A 10,710-nucleotide genomic window follows, 5' to 3' on the forward strand; every position below is an offset into this window, starting at 1 on the left:
TTGTGGTTGTCATAATGTAATCTAGTTGTTATACATGACACTGTAAACATTAGACATTTTTTATCAAAATGGCTAATTTTACTCATATTTTTAGGGGGAAAAAGGAAAGGTACAATAAATGAAAACAAAAAAGGCAGAGTTAGACTTTTGCTTTTTGTGACTGCAGGAATTGTTCTGTTGTGACTAAAGAGACTCATGCACAAATATGATTAAACAAACAAGGCCCTACCTGTAGGGCAGTTCAGAAGAGTTGATTCATGTATTAACAATCACAGCATTCAGTAATTGCAAAGTTCAGCCACTCCCATATAAACAGTAGATTTAGACTCATTGTACAGGTCAGATAAGTTGATTTTGACTTTTAGAAGGCAAAGCGATAACATAATTCAGATGATTTTATTCATTGTGAGATTCAGAATGCAGTTCTGGAACAAGCAGTCTCTACAACAGTATACATCTCAACCTAAAAGCATTAAATGTCATAGCATTGGCTTTAAGAATCATAGCAGAGAGCCAGGAACAGAAGCACTTTCTTGTATTTCATAATATAATGCTTTTATATACTAGAACAAATATAAATATTGACACTGAATCTTTGAATAGCCTTAATTTGTGAATATTGGCCTGACTTCATGAATAACATCATAAATCTTGAAGGAGCAAGGCTAAATAAATCTGTGGACCACAGCCATAGAGTTATGCCTGAATAATAGCAGTTGAAAGGCATGTGTGTACATTCTACAGAATGGTCTCAGCTGCTAAGCATATTTGCACAACTTGGCCTTTTTACCTCTCTGATTATTTTACTTTTAAAATTAAGATAATTCTTATCCTTAAAAGACATATTTCTATTCCATCTTTTAAATGCATCACATTTTGGCATCATTAAAGCAACACTATAGTCAGAAACTGAAAAAGTATGTTTTAATCAACTTGGTTTTTCTATGCTGCATTTATGTTTCGATCACTGTACATGATTAGCATTATAAGTTTTTATTCCCACAATGGCATAATGAGGATTTGCATACTACGTGATGTTTGTTTTTTATAAAAGTGTTCTTTCTCTTGCACTGTACTCATGTCCTCACAATGACATTTTCTGCCCTTCCTTTTAAATCAGGTTATTTTGCTCATTCACTTAAAATGGAAATACTCTGAAATGCTGTTTTGTTTAAAAAATTCTAGAGAGAATATTTGTATATTTGAAGTCAATGACTACATAAAGTTATAGGTTCATAAGTATATACTAGGCTAATAACCACTAGACCCGTGATAAGCCTAGCTGTACAACCTAAATGTGACCCAGAAATTTGATTTATTTTAGGGGCTACTTGCTGACTATCTCCATCAGAGACATAGGCCCCAGACCAGAGGTAAATTTACAATTACCTATCCATTGGTCCAAGTTGCACTTAAATAGGGATAGGAAGGAACTCTGCTTCACATGGATGGGGAGTCTGTTCCAGAGAATGGGAATTCTAGAAAAAATATATTCGTCTCTCCAACTTGTCCTGTTTATGTTACAAGCAACATTTACGTCTTTTAATCTAGTAGTTTTGATGCTGTTTGTCTTGCAGATGTGCAAAATGTTCATCAAAACAGGGCCCAGGGATGCATTGTGTGCCAGGCAAAAAGCACCTCTCAATAGTCTGTATGACACAGAGTAAAGAGACTTGGCATTGAGATGATCATCATAGGACATTGTATTTACTCCCTGTATTCTTTTTGTAAGGAACCTTTGTGGAACTTACACTTACTGCATGTGTCTAGTCGGGTACATATGAAAAGGGGAATTACACTCTATAATGGGTCTAATGAGGGCTGAGTATTGTGTTAAGATGATCTCTCTGGACCTAGACACCATGCCCTTGCTTAAACGTTGAGCAACAGAGAAGGATTTTCTTACTACCTTGGGCGTGTAGGTCGAAAGCTAGGTTACAATCTACATGATGTCCCAGATCCCTACCTAGTGAATCAACTTTTAGGAATGTTTTATTGATGATGTAGTTATCTGGGCTGGCTGACTTCCCAAAAGATGCCATAATGCATTTCTTGGTACTGGGTTTTAAGCCATGACTTTGACACCAATCAGTTGTCTGTGTTAGAACTTCATGAAGGGTGTTCTCATCTTGGAGTGATTCAGTGGCTGCTCCCAGTTTGCAGTCATCTGCAAACTTGTTTAGCCAGAGGCCTTTGTTTGACATTGGCTTTGACATCTGAGAAGTAAATGTCAAACAGAAGTGGCCAACCACAGAGCCCTGGGGGACTCCACTGGTGACCGGCCTCTTTGTGGAGGTGGTCTCACTAATTCTAACTTCCTGGGTCCTATCAGTGAACTAACTAGCTATCCAGCATGTTATAAAGGGGTTTATACTTAGTTCAATAAGTTTGTTGATGATGCCCGAGCGGGGTCTTGTATCACATGTTTTAGTCAGATCTAGTTAAGCAGTATGCACCATTTTCACCTCATCCAGTAGTTTACTGACCTTTTCAAAGAAGTCCAATAGAATCATTAAGCGTAGCCTCCCTTTGACAAAGGGAAACTTGAATGAAGCCAGTGTCTGGAGGTCTCCTATGTCCTTGTTAATAATTTCCATGACAATTCTTTCCATGGCTTTGCAAATAAGACTAGTCAGATTATTGGATCTCCAGTTTCCAAATCTGTTGAAACTCCTCCTTTATGTAAGGGAATGACCACTGCATTCCTCCATTCATGTGGAACAAAGCCTGTTTTAAGACTATAGTTAAATGATGACTCCAGGAATCCTGATAAGTCATATTTTAGACTGCTGACAAGGCATCCTGCTGTCTTCTGAACAAACTTACTTTCTTCTGCAGAAGTCATTAAATAATCATTTAGATATTAGTGTCTTCCACTTCAGTTTGCTCACTCTTTTCATTAGAGGTGTATTACTTTCCTGAGCTGCTCATTCATATGTGACAGTAGAGGCTTGTCTATGACCATGAGCCCATGAGCCTACAACTAACAGAGTACATTTATGACCCCAGAAGAAAGGAAGTAAGACAGGGTAACAGACTGCTTGCTTTAATTTTTTTTCCTGGAGTCAAAATATTAAAGATAAGGGACACAATGATATACCAAGTTTTTATGCAAAGTCAGCACAGTGTACAGTGAGTATGATGAATAGGTTAAACATCTACACAAGGGAGGAAAAGGCTGAAAATACTTTACTTATTGAAGTATAGCTGCTCCAAACCACTACACATACAACTTAAAACACAAATAATGGAAAAATAAGAAAACCTTTACCTGTGGTAAAGAAAAAGCACTCACTTTAATGTTTCCATACTATTAAAATATGAAATAAATTGACATACAAATTTCACGGACAAATCGCTTTCACTTGATAAAATATTAAGGCATCATCAGAGTCAGTGAAAACATTATTAAGCTCTATTTAAATAGCACCAGATCTTAAAGTCAATCATTACATCATTTTCTGCCATATCAAATTATGTAATATGAAGAATAAAATATCTAATAAATAAATAGTAAAAATGTTAAAACAGTTAAAATTAAAAATAAAATATCTGGAATGCAACTTTAGCCTATTGTAAAAATGGTAAATGAAAAAAATCTTTGCAAAAGGTAGATCATAAACACTTTAAACCAGATAAAATATATAAAACATATCCATCAAGTGTAAACTTCACATAAAAAAATCAAACATATTTTGCTCTCCTTTTAATACACACAACAGAGATGTATTGGCATTAATGCCTGGCTTCTCTTTGGCATTTAATCTAAGTTGCCATTCTAACTCTTTGTTTAAAAGTTCTAACTCAGGGTCACCCCCTCTCATTCCTGCTTTTGTTTTGTCTATCACAAAAAATATAATTTTTTTATACTTATTGCATTCTCTAGTGTGCATGTATAAGGTACTGGTCTCTTTTCTTTTTTTATGCCCCTATTATGCTCCAGCATTCTGTCATGTAACTTCCTGATGGTCTTGTCTATGTAGAACGCATGGCATGACACGCATGTAGCAATATATGAAACTCCTTTTGTGTTGCAGTTGCAGCATCCAGGACACTGCAGTGTCCTGTTGTATGTTTCAATAGTCGCATAAGGACTATCATTAATAAACCTACAACTACTGCATGCCCCACATTTGCTCATCGTAGAGATATATGTCTTCTTAAACTTTTCATTGTCACGTTCAAGTATTTCCTTGATATTTCTGCCCCTGCTGTATACAACTTTAGGTTTTGCACCTAATTTGTTTTTTCAATTCAGCATCAAGCACCCTGTCCCATATCCTACATAAACTTTTTGCCAAATCTGGAGCTAAATGATTGTACTGCAAGACCATAACATCATTCTTAGATATTTCTACATTCACCCTCATTACAGTACTCATTCCACCTCTAAAAATGGGGCTAAATCTCATAGAACTATTTTTTATAACTTCTTTCTTAACTGATGTCAGAAGCTTAATAGGATAGCCCCTTTCTTTGAACATTCCAATCAAAATATACATCTCATGTAACAATTCATCATTACTGACCAACCTGGACAGTCTAACCATTTGGCCTTTAATGACAGTCCATCTTTGATGAAAAGGATGGTGGCAACTATGATATTCTAGGAGTGGGTTTGTATACGTTCTTTTCCTAAAAATGTTAGAAGAGAGTTCTCCACTAAAATTGTTTTTCCTCAAAAAATATCTAAGAAATCAATATTTTTGCTGTTGGTCTTGTATGTAAATCTTAAAAAATCAGTTGTTGTGTTCAAATAATTTATGAATTCTAACAACTCTTCAAAATCCCCTGTCCACAGAATCAGGATATCATCCAAAAATCTCTGGTAAGATAAAATTTTGTTCATGTAAACTGAGGTGAAAACCTCCCTTTTCTTCCACTCAGCTAGAACAAGGTTGGCAAAACTCGGGGTGCACTTTGCACCCATAGCCACACCTGCTTTTTGCCTGAAGTATTCAACCTCAAATAGAAAATTGTTGGTAAGCACCAGTTCAACCAGGTCCGCCAGTAAGTTAATCCTGGTTTGGTCCAACAACTCACTCCAAGGTGGGAGGGTGGCCTAATGGTTAAGGTGTTTGCCTTACAAACACAAGGTGCAGGGTTTGAATCTCACAAGGGATAATTGGCTAGGCTTAAAATGGCTCACAAGGGCCGTTAGCTTAGTACTAATCTGTGAATCTGTGAATCTGTATCAGGCTTTGAGTGAAATACTCCAAGCCTACCTCATGGGATATAACAGAAAATAGATTGATTACATCAATTGTGATGAAGACAAAGTCCTTGTCACTAGGTATTGTTCTCAATAAATTTAGGCAATGCCATGAGTCTTTCAATATATGAGTAAAGGACAACTTGAGACTTGTCTTAGAGTGATGATTCACAACGGCTGCTATTGATTCTGTGTTAGAGCAAAGGATCATCACTCTAAGACAGGTCTCAAGTCGTCCTTTACTCATATATTGAAAGACTCATGGCATTGCCTAGATTTATTGAGAACAATACCTAGTGACAAGGACTTTGTGTTCATCACAATTGATGTAATCAATCTCTTTTCTGTTATACCCCATGGGGTAGGCTTGGAGTATTTCACTCAAAGCCTGATACAGAGTGAGTTGTTGGACCAAACCAGGATTAACTTACTGGCGGACCTGGTTGAACTGGTGCTTACCAACAATTTTTTTATGTTTTGAGGTTGAATACTTCAGGCAAAACAACAGGTGTAGCTATGGGTGCAAAGTGCACCCCGAGTTTTGCCAACCTTGTTCTAGCTGAATTTGAGAAAAGGGAAGTTTTCACCTCAGTTTATATGTACAAAATGTTATCTTACCATAGATTTTTGGATGATATCCTTTTTCTGTGGACAGGGGGTTCTGAAGAGCTGTTAGAATTTATAAGTTATTTGAACACAATGACTGATTTTTTTAAGATTTACCTATAAGACCAACAGCAAAAAATATCGATTTAGATATTTTTTTGAGCAAAAACAGTTTTAGTGGAAAACTCTCTTCTAACATTTTTAGGAAAAGAACGTATACAAACCCACTCCTAGAATATCATAGCTGCCACCATCCTTTTCATCAAAGACGGAGTGTCATTAAAGGCCAAATGGTTAGACTGTCCAGGTTGGTCAGTAATGATGAATTGTTACATGAGATGTATATTTTGATTGGAATTTTCAAAGAAAGGGGCTATCCTATTAAGCTTCTGACATCAGTTAAGAAAGAAGTTATAAAAAATCGTTTGAGATTTAGACCCATTTTTAGAGGTGGGATGAGTACTATAATGAGGGTGAATGTAGAAATACCTAAGAATGATGTTATGGTCTTGCAGTACAATCATTTAGCTCCAGATATGGCAAAAAGTTTATGTAGGATATGGGACAGTGTGCTTGATGCTGAATTGAAAAACAAATTAGGTGCAAAACCTAAAGTTGTATACAGCAGGGGCAGAAATATCAAGGAAATACTTGAATGTGACAATGAAAAGTTTAAGAAGACATATATCTCTACGATGAGCAAATGTGGGGCATGCAGTAGTTGTAGGTTTATTAATGATAGTCCTTATGCGACTATTGAAACATACAACAGGACACTGCAGTGTCCTGGATGCTGCAACTGCAACACAAAAGGAGTTTCATATATTGCTACATGCGTGTCATGCCATGCGTTCTACATAGACAAGACCATCAGGAAGTTACATGACAGAATGCTGGAGCATAATAGGGGCATAAAAAAAGAAAGAGACCAGTGCCTTATACATGTACACTAGAGAATGCAATGAGTATAAAAAATTATATTTTTTGTGATAGACAAAACAAAAGCAGGAATGAGAGGGGGTGACCCTGAGTTAGAACTTTTAAACAAAGAGTTAGAATGGCAACTTGGATTAAATGCCAAAGAGAAGCCAGGCATTAATGACAATACATCTCTGTTGTGTGTATTAAAAGGAGAGCAAAATATGTTTGATTTTTTATGTGAAGTTTACACTTGATGGCTATGTTTTACATGTTTTATCTGGTTTAAAGTGTTTATGATCTACCTTTTGCAAAGATTTGTTTCATTTACCATTTTTACAACAGGCTAAAGTTGCATTCCAGATATTTTATTTTTAATTTTAACTGTTTTAACATTTTTACTATTTATTTATTAGATATTTTATTCTTCATATTACATAATTTGATATGGCAGAAAATGATGTAATGATTGACTTTAAGATTTGGTGCTATTTAAATAGAGCCTAAAGATGTTTTCACTGACTCTGATGATGTCTTAGTATTTTATCAGGCAAAAGCGCTTATTCCGTGAAATTTGTATGTCAATTTATTTTATATTTTAATAGTGTGGAAACATTAAAGAGAGTGCTTTTTCTTTACCACGTGCATTGTTTTTTTTTTTACTTTACATATTGAGCCCAGAGACTGAAGGATTGCATGAGGGATCTTCAACAGTCAGAGAAGGTGGAATAGTGGCACAGAGTCAAGAGAGATGGTGAAAGATGATGTCACATCCCATACCATGTAGAGAAAGGGAAAAAAGGGGTTTGATATAGATGATGATGATGATGATGATGGTGATGATGGCGATGATGGTGATGATGATGGTAACAACGACAATGATGATGTTGATGATGATGATGGTGATGATGGTCATGATGGTGATGATGATGGTGACGACGATGATGATGGTGATGATGATGATGGTGATGATGGTGATGATGGTGATGACAATGATGATGATGATGGTGATGATGATGGTGACGATGATGATGATGGTGATGATGATGATGGTGAAAGATGATGTAACACCCAATACATGCAGAAAAATTGGAAAGGGGTTTGATATAGATGATGATGATGGTGATGATGATGATAATGATGATGATGGCGATGATGCTGATGATGGTGATGATGATGATGATGGTGAGGATGATGGTGGTGATGATGATGATGATGATGATGATGCACCATACATGCTTGCTTCTGAAGGTACCACGATTCTTGCAGCAGGTAGGAATATCCTCTTCAGAACACTTATTCATGAGGAACTAAAACTCTGAAGTTTATGCAGAAGTAAGAACAGCATCATAAAACTGGCTTGTCCAGGATATCAGGAATTAGCTACATGTTGGCTATAGTTTGGTATTTATCAGTGGGGGGTGTGTTAAGGGTAAAGGTTAAAGATAGATAAATTGCTACTTGACTTACAAAGCCATGTCTGACCCAGCTCTGTTAGAAATGCTACATCTAAAGAAATCCCAATCCCTCTGCACCACATACTCCAGAGACTCAACCTCATTACCACAATCAACAGAACATGCTGGAGGGACAGGTTCATAACTCAGAGACTGCCCATGCTATGGAATAGACTTCCCATACATGTCAAGCAGAGAACCTCACTGGCCCTCTTCAAGAGAAATCTTGATGAGTGGATGGGAAACAGAAAATTCATCCTGGGGATCACTCCAGTGGCTCTACTCAACAGAGGCACTGGGAACTAAGGTCAGGTGGCACGATGCCAGGTAATCCTATGGGCTAGGCTTGTAAAGGCTCCAGGGCCATTAGCCTAGTACAGACCTATGAACCTATGAACCTATAATATGATTTTACCAGTAAGGTAGGAATATGTGGGGGGTACAGAATGGGACCAGTTTGTAAGCATGAAATCAAAAAGGTTTATAGCACTGGTTGTATGTGGTTGATTTGAATCCAGGAGGTGGTATTTACCAGATCAAGGAAACTCTGTGCATATTTATTGGTGGTTATATAAGTTTGCTAGCTGATAGAAAGTCAAATAAAGCCACCCATTATAAGGGTATTGGCTAATTTGGCCTTAATGGGTAGCTTTTTTTGTTGACTTATATATTCATTATGGAGACATTTACCTATAGTTGGCTATGACGTTGTGAATGGTTTTGTTGAGATACATTAGGACTTTGGTAAGTTCTCTCTAGATATCTGTCAAGATTAGATTTGAGCTAATACAGTCCCTGATAAATACGAAAGATATGGAAGCATCCTCATAGTGCACAGTGGTCTTGAAACATGGTAGGCACAGTACAGTGGTAAGGAGGGAGTGTATAATTTTTCCCAAACTAAGAAGTAACTTCACAAACATGGATTTTTCAAGGCTGGATAGGTCAGAAGCTCTGACATTTTGTTGTTTAAGCTCATAGCACTGAGCAGAGCAACCCTGATATTGTTCAAATTTGAATTTGCTAGGTGGCTTTGCTCATGAGGAGAACATTGCCTAAAAAGGCACTAAGAGCCAGAGAAAGTTCTAGCCAGTATGAGAAATCATGTGACAAGTATTGCATGCTATCTCTAGCAAAGCAGGACAATCTTTTGACCACCTGTCTCCACAAAGGTACACACTAGATGCTCCTAGAATGACACTAGTTAGCAAATTAGTCACTGTCATTGCTTATTTATTTATTTATTTCCTTGTGTAATTATTTAATAATTTATTTATTTATTTTAACTTTGATATTATTCTTTGTGAGGAAAAAACGCTGTTGAACACTAGTGGTTTACTTTCCACAGAGTTATAGGTGTTGAGTTCAACTGTGTCTTACTACAACTGCTTTGGGGTACAGCACTTAAGATCATTCAATGACACAGGTGATAATAAAGTCATATTCTTATTTAGAATGGCACTTTCAGTGTGGAGCTTCTGGAATCTTGGTTTTGAATACTCCCTCATTTCTTTTATTTATTTGTCTAATTTTCATTGTTTTTTTATCATTAACTTATTATCATCTCTCCTTCCTCACTCTTACCTAGTGGTGTAGTAGCTCTGAAATAACTGAAATATATCATTTCACCATGTGAAAAGAATGGTGGTGTGAATGGATCCAGCCTTGTTGTTAACACGTACTGTAGCAGCTTCTAATGTTATTTTAGAGAAAAGTCCATGAAGAACACTTCACTTGAGCCAGCCTTCACTTCTGACACTATTTTAGGTTCATTTTATTTAACTTCTGAAGCCCACAGCAAGTACTATGCAAAGAGAAACAAGAAAACAGGATGGATGTTTGCAGCCTTTTTCTTAACAAGGCAAAGAGGTGCCTGTAGAAGGGAATCATGTAAAATATATTAGCTGCATTGTAATCATACCTCTCAACTGTACAGATTTTCACCGAGTGTTCATATTTTGGCATCATATGTTTGGTTCATTTTTCATAAAACTGTGGTATTCTGGCAAATCAGTGGTAAATCATTAAAGATTGAATTTAGAAAATAATGACAGACATCTGAGTTTCAGGCTTCATATCCTTCAGAAAATTCATGCTAATGCAAAACCTGTTATTCTATCAACTTTCTAAGTTTGTAAGAGCAGTATATTTAAACATTGTCCCTATTTCTGGGCCTTTCTCCCACTTTTATTTATGTCTTTGTCCAGATTTTTTGCTGTAAGAAGTTCAGAGATATGACTGCATTATGGAATATCACAATAGGTCTTTGACAGTACAAACTACAGCTGATGAAACCAAACCACAGGTCCACAGAACACCACCAACTTTTGTTCAAAGCAATTTTTTTTTTTTTTTTTTTTTTTTTTTTTTTTAGTTCAAAACAATTTATTGAGCGCTTTCATCAGCAAGCACAGCTGACTTCATCAGAATACAAACACCATTTGTTTGCCTCACTTTAAATAAAAAATTTGAATACATAATTGATCACGTAAATGAATAGGACTAATTGACTTAAAA

The sequence above is a fragment of the Protopterus annectens genome, chromosome 12.part0 (genome assembly GCF_019279795.1).
Source record: "Protopterus annectens isolate FY-2018-M chromosome 12.part0, PAN1.0, whole genome shotgun sequence".
NCBI classification, from domain to species: Eukaryota; Metazoa; Chordata; order Ceratodontiformes; family Protopteridae; genus Protopterus; species Protopterus annectens.